Source organism: Lathyrus oleraceus, chromosome 5 (genome assembly GCF_024323335.1).
Source record: "Lathyrus oleraceus cultivar Zhongwan6 chromosome 5, CAAS_Psat_ZW6_1.0, whole genome shotgun sequence".
NCBI classification, from domain to species: Eukaryota; Viridiplantae; Streptophyta; class Magnoliopsida; order Fabales; family Fabaceae; genus Lathyrus; species Lathyrus oleraceus.
The window spans coordinates 632632255-632642052 of NC_066583.1; the positions used below are offsets into that span (position 1 = coordinate 632632255).

General features: G+C 39.9%; 1 non-coding gene across 1 annotated transcript; it reads left to right on the forward strand.

The window, feature by feature from the left end:
• Positions 1-9316: 9316 nt before the first annotated feature.
• On the forward strand, positions 9317-9423 carry LOC127089623 (small nucleolar RNA R71). Its single transcript, XR_007791194.1, has one exon. It is a non-coding gene; the product is annotated as a small nucleolar RNA R71 (small nucleolar RNA).
• The last annotated feature ends 375 nt before the right edge of the window (positions 9424-9798 follow it).

Here is a 9798-nt window from a genome sequence, read left to right on the forward strand (position 1 = left end):
TAACATAAATCTCTCCTTTATACAAACCAATTCGAATCATGCTGTTATAGCTCAACCTAATGCTTCTTGTTTCTATTTCACCCGGTTTCATTCTAGCACAATCACATTAAGCCCTTTGCCTTTACACACACTTAGTGAAGTAGCCGGTTAGTGGCTTTGATCCTTTTTTAGCATGGGGTCTGGTACACGAGTGTGGTAACCCTTTATATATCCCAATTGAAGGTTGTGGGGGATCGAACCGTAGTTCACCCTACCGAGTCCAATACCATGTACCTCTGAACCAACCGAAAACGGGTTTTTCTTTCCTTTTGTATATCTTGCAACCGTTTGTATGGTGCATTTTCAATTTCTCAATAGCAAAAGTATGAAGGATCTTCTCATTTCGTAGGTATTAATCACTTATATTCATCGGCTCTTCACATGGTTTGTGTTTAAGACGGTGCTGACTGCTAGTATAAACTACTAGGGGTTAATCTAGAACGGAAACTTAAGGTATTAGTATAATGGGTATTCAAACTGATCTCGCAAAAGTGAGAGATCTAAGGTGTCAGGACGGTATCAACCTTGTTAGATTTTTCTCAGCTTCCTAACAGAACCTATGTAAGACAACCTATATACTCGTAGGGTATGCATTTAACATAAAAACAAAAAAAATTGTTATGGCTAATTAGATAGAAACAAATAAGCGAAAGACAAAAATTTTTTTTATGGCTAATTAGAAAGAAACAAATAAACGAAACGGTAAGGATTCCCTCCCACACTTAAACAAAGCATTGTCCTTAATGCGATAAAATAAAGTGAGAAAAGGGGAGAAACAGGAGGATCACTACTCTTCGCCATGACGTTGGGCTCTACGTGCTCTAACTCTTGCTCGTGCACGTTCACTTCTACCACGCTGGGTAGGGTTCAAACCCACATGCTGAGTGTATTCCTGGATGGCATCAACACAATGTGTCAAGGCATGCATTTATTCGGATAGTTCCGCCATCCCTTGGTCATGCCAGTTTGCATAGTCATGCTGGTCTCTTTGTATTTGCTGGATCGCTTGCATCGTTTCGGTTTGACGCTCTTCCATCCTTTGGTTATGTCGCAACATCTCAGCATAGATGTCTTCCATGGTGGCGGGTCGACGCTTATTTCTTCGTTGGTTTCGGGAAGATGTCTCTGCAGCATGCTCAGGAGGTGGATGTGGCACCTGTCGGTCCAGCTCTTCTTCAATTTCATCAGCTCCATTATTATTAGGATCTTCTTCAATGGGCTCAGGCGCATTCAGATCAAAAGTCCAATTTTCCATGTTCTGCGGATCTATACGATTCCTGTTAGGCATAATGATGCATAGAACTATCTTGTTCCGAACCACAGGGTGGCATCTCCCATCATCTCTGATTTTGATAAGGTGCGAGGAGTGGCAATAGTCGATATCAAGGAACTCGATTGGCAAGGAAGGTAAGTTAGCAAGCCTATCTCCCAGATTCAGGCCCAATGCTATGGAAGTGATGATTCCTCCAAAACAGAATAATGTGTCACCTCTCATGCAGTTAGTCTGAATGTTGGCCAATAAGAACGGGGTGGCATTGAACGCCACCGAAGTGAACACACAATGAAGGAAGAAAATCTCCTTAGAGTTTACTTTATGGTTTTTGACTCTTCCGAAGACCGTGTGTCCTAAGACTCAGTGGAAATATCTGATAGCCGGGTTGTGAATGTATGTTGCGTTGAGTGCATCCCAACTTGTGACGTTAACATTGGTAAGACTGTGCCATACTCCAAATGCTATTTCAGACTATCCGTCAGGGATGCGACAGTGAACTCCATCTCCATGTCGGAAACCAAGTATTTGGGCTATTTGTGTTTGGTTCAAGGAATACTCAGTGCCGAACATTCTGAATGTGGCGAGTCTGGTGAGAAACTGAGTTGCACCGGGAGGTGTTATGTAGGAGAATGGACTCAAGAATTCCAGGGTCAAAGCTTCATATGTTGGTTGTGGGTTGGTGCAGAGCTGCGTTAAACCAGAGATGTTCAACATCCATCCCACGCCATCTAAAAGCCCCAACTCCTTCAGACAATCATTATCAACGTATCTCATGGGTTGAACTGAGCGTTGATAGAACCCGAGGTAGTTGTCTCTTTTGCCGTTCACCGACCTCTCCCTCTCTGAATATGATAGTTGAAAGGTCGGGAGCAGGTCTCTCTTGACGGGCCATGGTGTATGCAAATTGAGGTTTGGCGTAAAAGAAGTGGGTTTCGTGAGTTATAGGAAACTCACTTGTTTCTGTTTAAATAGGAAATGATGGAAGGGGTAATAGAGTGAATAATTGAGGGTTGATGGAGAAATAAATGGGTGTGAGTGGGACGGTTATGGTGTGGGTGAACGGTTAAGGAAACAGAAAGATTAGACGAGGAAGAAGAAAAGGATAGTGCGCATCTGTTTTAATTAAAACAGAACACACATTCTGAAGGCATGACGAGCGTCATATACCTGTTACGGTTGTAAGACGCGTAACGGTCGTGACGTTCATGTGACGAACGTCCCATGCAACGGTCATATTTTTGCCTAGGGAAAACGGAAAAATTGAATGCATGCTTTATGATTAATTTCTAACTGTTTGCATGTTATGATTAAATCATACTGTCAGTACCATAGCAAAAATAGACATTATAATAACTAGAAGAAAGTAAAGATAGTAACAATATAGAAATAGAGTAATAAAACAATAGCAACAGCAGTACAAATAAAATAGCAGCAATATGGAAACTAAATAACAAGACAGTAACAGCAGTAAAATAACAAAATTGAACTGACAGAGGTAAATTAAATTGATCACAGAAGCAAGAAATAAAAATTGTCATTTAGATTAAATGTAAAGACTAAAGTTAAAAGTAACAGTAAGCATTAAAAGAATAATAGCAGTAAAGTGCTCCCTCCCCACACTAAAACATAGCAGTGTCCTTATTGCTTTAATGTGAGTAGGAAAATTCAGCGATCAATGTAATTAGCCACGATGCTGTCCCAAAGAAGCTACAGCCTGGTTCAGGTGATCAAACTGTTCAACGGTGACATCCATTAAGCCTAAGACATCAAGGCGCATGCTTTTTAGTTCATCTTTCACATTAGTAATTTCAGTACGGAAACCATCCAAATGGGTAAGAATTATGGTCAGATTTTCGGCATAAGATGGAATTTCTTGTTCATTCAGATTATAATAGTTTGGAGGGGTTTTAGGGTCAGATTCATCAACAAAGATAGGGTCATCAAAATACTCATAAATAGGTGGTGTCTCAGGAGGTGATGGTGGAGCAATGTGATTTTCATCTAAATCATATAGCCAGTTATTACGGTTATGAACACTCGTTCTCTTATGGTTTGGTAAGGTAAATAGCTGGACAACTTCATTATTAATTAGGTAGTCAAAAGTGTCCGGTCCAAGGTTTCCTAAAATTCTTCGGTCGAAGCAAAAGTCAATATCCATGGTTCGGATGGGTCCAAAAGGTGTACGCTTGTTAAGTGGGTGTTTAAGTCCAATAGCATCAGCTATCATAGTTACTAGGCCGCCTATTAGGATTGGGGCACGATTGTTTTATGCAAGGTTAACAAATTTTTCCATCATGAATGTTACAACATTGACATGTCGACCTTGGTCGACACAGAGTAAGATGAAAAGTTCATCCCTTGACATTAAGGTGTTGTTCTCTTTTTTTCCAAATAGGATGTGGGCTAGTATTTTATGGAAGTAGCGGATAACAAGGTTGTGTATTGCTTGAGAGTGCATCTGGTGTGGGTCAGGGTGGTGATATCCAGTTAAACTATCCCAAAAGTAATCCAAGTCAATATCATTGATTAATTCCTCCTGGCGGGTAGTGAATACAAATGGGCCACTAGGAAATCCTAAAAGGTCAACAAGGTCTCTACGGTTATAAGTGAAATCAATAACAAACAGCCTAAAGGAAATCAACCCTTTGTTGAGCCCATAACCATGCTCGGGTATGTAAACTAGAGAGCTAAAGAATTCTAGGGTAAGCTCGCGGTATGTGACAAACCTTTTCTTAATAGCAGCGTTCTCCCAACCTAGCTAGTTAAACAAAAACAAGATACTATCATGGATACCTGGCCTATCCATGGTAGGTCCATCATAATATATGGATAAATCCATATCCTTCTGAGCTAAATAATCATAACGCCTTCTCTGAACTCTGTCTCTAAAAATTGTATCTACTTGTTGCATGATGAAAATTAGTTACTAACTAGTTCTAAGTTTTCCTGTTAATCAGTAGCCAATATTACTAAGTTAGTAACGAAAAATAACAAGTACGTTATTGCATATAATCTAGGAAAGGGAGCAAAATAAAAGTAATAATCAAAGAAGGAGTACATTTAAAATGCAAAACATAAAAATAACAAAAATCAATAACAAATTAAAAAGAGGTGGGTTGTCTCCCACCAAGCACTTTGTTTAATGTCGTAAGTTCGACAGTAACGTCGCGATATATCAGTTTTGGGGTTGAGCGGGCAGCTCTATAAGTCTTAGGCTATTTGAATAGTTTCTATTGTCAATATTATGATAATGCTTTAATCGCTGCCCGTTTACAATGAACGAATCACTATTTCTACCCTTGTATTCTATCGCACCGCTTTTAAAAACTTTAGTAATTTCGAAAGGACCTGACCACCTAGATTTAAGTTTTCCCAGAAAAAGCTTAAGTATTGAATTAAATAGTAACACTACGTCACCGACATTAAACTCTTTCCTAGATATACGTTTATCGTGCCATTTTTTAGTTCGTTCTTTGTATATCTTTGCATTCTCATAGGCGTCTAGTCTAAGTTCTTCCAATTCGTGAATGTTTAACATTCGCTTCTCGCCTGCGGAAGTATAATTTAGATTTAGGGTCTTAATTTCCCAATAAGCTTTTTGTTCTAACTCTACAGGGAGATGACATGATTTACCATAGACTAATTTAAAGGGTGCAGTCCCTATTGGGGTCTTGTAGGTTACCCTATATGCCCACAGAGCTTCACTTAGTTTAGATGACCAGTATTTTCTAGATATTCCAACAGTCTTTTCTAAAATTTGTTTGATCTCGCTATTCGAAACTTCGACTTTCCCACTGGTTTGTGGGTGATAAGTTGTTGCTACACGGTGTCGGACTCCATACTTCAGAAGAAGTTTTCGAAAGATATTTGATATGAAATGGGAGCCACCGTCACTAACTACTAGTTCTGGAACACCGAATCTAGGAAAGATTACGTTCTTGAACAACTTAATCACTACTCGTGTGTCATTTGTCGGAGAAGCTACATCCTCGATCCATTTTGAAATGTAATCGATAGCTACGAGTATGTACTTATTACCAAAAGAAGACGGGAATGGTCCCATGAAGTCAATCCCCCACACATCAAAGACTTCCACTTCTAAGATGCCTGTTTGTGGCATTTCGTCGCGTCTTGAAACGTTACCAGTGCGTTGGCACCGGTCGCAATTTATAACCGCCTTATGGACATCTTTCCATAGAGTAGACCAAAAGAGGCCAGATTGTAAGATCTTAGCACAAGTTTTTGAAGTGCTTGCGTGCCCACCATAGGGAGCGGAATGGCAATGAGAGATTATATCGTCTATTTCATCCTCAGGAACACATCGACGGAAAATACCGTCGGTACCTCTCTTGAAAAGCAGAGGTTCATCCCAGTAGTACTATTTTAGATCATGAAATAATTTCTTCTTTTGTTGGTATGATAGGTCCGGTGGAAGTGCTCCAGCAACTAGGTAGTTGATAAAGTCAGCATACCATGACAGATTTATATTCGTATGAATTTCTTCCATGAATTCTTCTATTTCGGTATCATTTAAGGTTAGCTCAAACATGTCGCTTTCCATTTGGGCTATAAGTCGTTCGTAAGGGAAATCATCATTAACTGGAACTTGTTCAGGCTTGTTCCCTTCGATTCGTGATAAGTGGTATGCTACTACGTTCTCAGTACCTTTCTTATCTTTTATTTCTAAGTCAAATTCTTGTAAGAGTAGGATCCATCTTAAGAGTCTTGGTTTGGCATCCTTCTTACTTAGCAAGTATCTAATAGCAGCGTGATCAGTATAGATGATGATTTTCACTCCTACTAAGTAAGAACGGAATTTGTCTAAAGCGAACACAACATCTAGAAGTTCCTTTTCAGTGGTGGCATAGTTCATTTGGGCAGGATCTAAGGTTCTACTTTTGTAATAGATCGCATGAAGTTTTTTATCCTTCCTTTGTCCTAGCACTGCGCCTACGACATAGTCACTCACATCACACATGATTTCGAATGGTAATCTACAGTCAGGTGATTGCATGATAGGTACGGTGATTAAAGATGTTTTTAATTGTTCAAACACTGTTAAACATTTCTCATCAAAGATGAAGTCAACGTCTTTCATTAATAAACCAGTCAGTGGTTTGGTAATTTTCGAGAAATCTTTGATAAAGCGTCGGTAGAAACCGTCGTGTCCTAAGAAGCTTCGTATTTCTCGTACGATTTGCAGAGGTTGAAGATTTTCTATAATTTCAATCTTAGCTTTGTCTATTTCAATTCCTTTATCAGATACTACGTATCCTAGCACGATTCCTTGATGGACCATGAAATGGCATTTATCCCAATTCAATACGAGATTCACCTTTACGCATCTTTCAAGTACCATTTCAAGATTTGATAGACATCCTTCAAAGCTCTGCCCACAAACAGAAAATAGTCCATAAAGACTTCCATAATGTCGTCTATAAAGCCAATTAAGATCGATATCATGCATCTTTGAAATGTTATGGGAGCATTGCATAATCCAAATGGCATTCATCGATAAGCAAATGTACCATAAGGGCATGTGAAGGTTGTTTTCTCTTGGTCGTCAGGATGGATAGGAATTTGAAAGAATCCTGAATAACCGTCTAGATAGCAGAAGTGGGAATGCTTAGCCAATCGTTCAAGCATTTGATCAATGAAAGGTAGAGGAAAATGATCCTTTCGAGTGGCTTTGTTCAGTTTCCGATAGTCGATGCACATTCTACTTCCGGTCACAACTCTTTGTGCTATAGATTCGCCCTTCTCGTTCTTAACAACTGTAACACCCCCTTTCTTGGGTACTACATGAACGAGGCTAAACCATTGACTATCGGAGACCAAATCTATGATTCCTGCATCTAATAACTTCTTTACTTCATCCTTGACTACAATACTTAAGATTTGGTTGATCCTTCTCTGGTGTTCTCTAAAGGTTTTATAATCTTCCTCTAGCATAATGCGATGCATATAGATGGAAGGACTTATTCCTTTTAGATCAGCGATGTTGTTGCCTAACGCAGTTGGATATTTTCTTAAGACATCTAGTAACTTTTCAGTTTCAATCTGTTCTAAGTCTGCATTGACTATTACTGGTCTTTTGAGTTCAGTGTCTAGGAATTCGTATCTTAGGTTCTTGGGCAGTGTTTTTAATTTTAAGCCTGGTTTCTTCGGGCATGGCATGTGATTGGGTGTAAGTGCTAAGCATTCGCTTAGACTTTCATTTTGGTATGGTTCACGCCAATTATCATCTTCAAAGATTTGAGGGATTTGGATTTTCATTATATCAGAATATGTGGTTTCTTGCATATCCATCTCTCTTACGCACTCGTCTATGACATCAAGTAGATAACAAGTATCGTCTATAGCTGGCGCTTGTAAGAATTGTGTCAAGATGAATTCAACTTTTTCTTCTCCAACTTCGAATGTTAGCTTGCCTCTTTTCACGTCTATTATGGCTCCGGCGGTAGCTAAGAATGGCCTTCCTAATATAATAGGTGTAGTGGCATCTTCTTTGATGTCCATGATTATGAAGTCGGTAGGAATGTAGAATTGTCCTACACGTACTGGGACATTCTCTAGTATACCAACAGGATATTTAATTGAGCGGTCAGCTAGTTGAACAGACATCTTGGTTGGTCTTAGTTCTCCCATGTTGAGCCTTTTACAGATGGATAAGGGCATTACACTAATGATGGCTCCTAAGTCTCATAGAGCTTTGTCTATGAAGAACTTTCCAATGACACAGGGTATGGAGAAACTACATGGATCTTTCAGTTTGGGAGGCATGTTGTTTTGGATTATTGCGCTACACTCAGCAATAAGTGTAACTGTTTCGTTATCCTCGATCTTTTTCTTATTGGATAGGATCTCTTTAAGAAACTTGGCATATGAGGGCATTTGTGTGATAGCTTCTGTAAAGGGTATTGTGATGTTCAGTTGCTTCAGAAGTTCAACAAATTCTTAAATTGCCCTGCAGTTTTAGAATTTGCGAATCTTTGAGGATATAGAATGGGTGGTTTATAAGGTCGTGGAGGCACATAAGGTTTTTCTTTCTCTTCGGCCTCTTGGGTATTATCTTCCTTCTCCTTCGGTTCACTTACCTTCTCAGTTGTTGTTTTATCAGGTTTTTGGTACATGGCAGTATTTTGAAGTCTTGGATCTACGGGTTCGTCTAGTTCTTTTCCACTTCTCAATATAACGACATTTGCATGTCCTTTTGGATTAGGTTATGGCTGTCCAGGAAATGTGCCAGCAGGAGCAACAGTAAATGCTTGTTATTGAGCCACTTGTGAAATCCGTGTTTCAAGCATTTTGTTGTGGGTGGCTAAAGCGTCTACTTTGCTAGCTAATTGTTTAAGTTGCTCACTAGTGTGTATGTTTTGGTTCAAGAAGTCTTTGTTTGTTTGAGCTTGGGTAGCTATGAAACTTTCCATCATTAGTTCAAGGTTGGACTTCCTAGGAATGTTAGGAGCATTAGTAGCTGGATTTTGATATCCAGGTGGAACGGTAGGTGCTTGGCCAGGTGCATACAAGGCGTTGTTGTTCTTGTACGAAAAGTTAGGATGGTTTTTCCAACCTGGGTTGTAGGTATTCGAATAAGGGTTTCCTTGTGCATAATTTACTTGATCAGTGGCGACTCCTGCTAATATCTGACATTCTGGTGCAGTGTGTCCAGGAATTCCACATAACTCGCAGTTTGGAGTTACGGCAGCCACGGTGGCTGCGGGTGGTATGGTCAAGTTATCTAACTTTTGAACAAGGGCATCTACCTTTGCATGGACATGGTCAAGGCTACTGATTTCGTACATTCCACCTTTTGTTTAGGACTTTTCTACTGGGGTTCTTTCACCTTCTCATTGGAAATGGTTTTGGGCCATGTTTTCAATGAGTTGATAGGTTTCGTTGTATGACTTGTCCATAAGTGCACCGCCCGCGGCAGCATCTACTATCAGTCTTGTGTTATACAGGAGCCCATTGTAAAATGTGTGAATGATCATCCAGTCTTCGAGACCGTGATGTGGACACATCCTCATCATGTCTTTGTATCTCTCCCACGCGTCGTAGAGAGATTCTGCATCTTTTTATCGAAATTCGTTGATTTGAGCTCTCAGCATAGCAGTTTTGCTCGGCGAAAAATATCGGGCTAAGAAAATGTTCTTCAGTTCTTCCCATGTAGTGACTGAGTTGGATGGCAAGGATTGCAACCAAGCCCAAGCTCTGTCTCTTAGAGAGAAAGGAAAAAGGCGTAGTCTTATCGCATCTTGAGATACACCATTCGCCTTCACAGTGTCTGCGTACTACACAAACTTGGTCAAATGTTCATTAGGGTCGTCTGTAGGATTTCCAGCAAATTGATGTTGTTGGACAGCTGATAACAATGAGGGTTTCAACTCGAAATCGTTTCGATCGATAGCAGGGGAAGCAATGCTGTTGTGAGGTTCTTGTTAGGACAGGGTAACGTAGAACTTAAGAGGACGATTTTGTGGTCC